Consider the following 2035-nt stretch of genomic DNA (forward strand, 5'->3'; position numbering starts at 1 on the left):
GGCAAATACTTATAGATGACCTGGAGCCAGTGGGTTTGGCGACGAATATGTAGCGAGGACCAGCCAACGAAAGCATACTGGTCGCAGTGGTGGGTAGTATATGGGGCTTTGGTGACAAAACTGATGGCACTGTGATAGACTGCATCCAATTTGCTGTGTAGAGTGTTGGAGGCTATTTTGTAAATGACATCGCTGAAGTCAAGGATCGGTAGGATGGTCAGTTTTACGAGGGGATGTTCGGCAGCATGAGTGAAGGATGCTTTGTTGCGAAATAGGAAGCCGATTCTAGATTTAACTTTGAATTGGAGATGCTTAATGTGAGTCTGGAAGGAGAGTTTACAGTCTAGCCAGACACCTAAATATTTATAGTTGTCCACATATTCTAATTCAGAACCGTCCAGAGTAGTGATGCTAGTCGGGTGTGTGGGTGCGGGCAGCAATCGGTTGAAGAACATGCATTTCGTTTTACTAGCATTTAATAGCAGTTGGAGGCCACGGAAGGAGTGTTGTATGGCGTTGAAGCTCGTTTGGAGGTTTGTTAACACAGTGTTCAAAGAAGGGACAGATGTATACAGAATGGTGTCATCTGCGTAGAGGTGGATCAAAGAATCACCCGCAGCAAGAGCGACATGATTGATATATACAGAACCCTGTGGTACCCCCATAGAGACTGCCAGAGGTCCGGACAACAGGCCCTCCTATTATGATAAGCCCTCCGGTTATGATATCGTTTAGGACCTTGAGCGTGTCTGAGATGCACACGTGACCAGCTCGGAAACCAGATTGCATTGCGGAGAAAGTACGGTGTGATTCAAAATGGTTGGTGATCTGTTTGTTCACTTGGCTTTCGAAGACATTAGAAAGGCAGGATGGATATAGCTCTGTAACAGTTTGGGTCTAGGGTGTTTCGCCCTTTGAAGAGGGGGGTGACTGCGGCTGCTTTCCAGTCTTTAGGAATCTCAGACAATACGAAAGAGAGGTTGAACAAACTAGTAATAGGGGTTGCAACAATTGCGGAGGATAAGTTTAGGAAGAGAGGGTCCAGATTGTCTAGCACAGCTGATTTGTAGGGATCCAGATTTTTCAGCTCTTTCAGAACATCAGCTGTCTGGATTTGGGTGAAGGAGAAGCGGGGGAGGCTTGGACCAGTTGCTGCGGGGGGTACAGAGCTGTTGGCTGGGGATGGGGTAGCCAGGTGGGAAGCATGGCTAGCCATAGGACTTCAGATAGCTCTGGACTGAACCAAGGGCAATACCTATATTTAATTTTTAAATGGAGCATGTTAATCTACAATACAATTGAAAACATTTGAGAAGTGGTTCAGAGCCAACTCTGGGACAGGTATAGATGTAATACAATAAAATTAATCAAAATAAAGGTCACTAAAAAAGGCCTGTTCATTTAAATGTTTAAAAATCCTCAGGTTGATAAAACGAGGTTTGGATCGAGGCATCCGTATATCCCTGACACATACAATGGGACAGTGGTCACTAATATCCAAAGCAAATACCCCAATCCCAGCATATTTCTTTGGGTTATTTGTAAAAACGAGGTCAATCAAAGTCGATTTGGTAGGGTCCTTTAGGTTTGGACGGTTAGGCTTTGTAATCAGCTGGGTCAAATTTTGATTAGCACAAAAATCCTTTAAACAGTCAGCATCCTGCGTTCCCCGTACAAGATTAAAATCTCCAGCAATCAACACCTCTGGGGAAGTAAAATGGCAATTAAATCAGTGAGTTCGATTAGTACACACTTCTTGGCAGAGGGTGACGATAGATTCCTATAACTTTTATTTTTGAAGACTTAACTGAAGACTTAAAGCCAAAAATTACAATTGCTTAGGACTGGAGGTATCCTTTAGCAGAGAAACAGAAATAAGATTATTTGTGTAAATAGCAACACAATCACCTTTGCCTTTCCTATTAGCCCTAAACACATTGTAACCATCCATAGCAACATCAAAGTCCAGGGTTTATCAGTTAACCAGGTTTCAGATCAAATAAAAATATCAGGGTGCCTGAGAGGCCCAGATCTT

This window comes from Oncorhynchus mykiss, chromosome 26 (assembly GCF_057628025.1).
Source record: "Oncorhynchus mykiss isolate SJ-2025 chromosome 26, ASM5762802v1, whole genome shotgun sequence".
In the NCBI taxonomy this organism is placed as follows: Eukaryota; Metazoa; Chordata; class Actinopteri; order Salmoniformes; family Salmonidae; genus Oncorhynchus; species Oncorhynchus mykiss.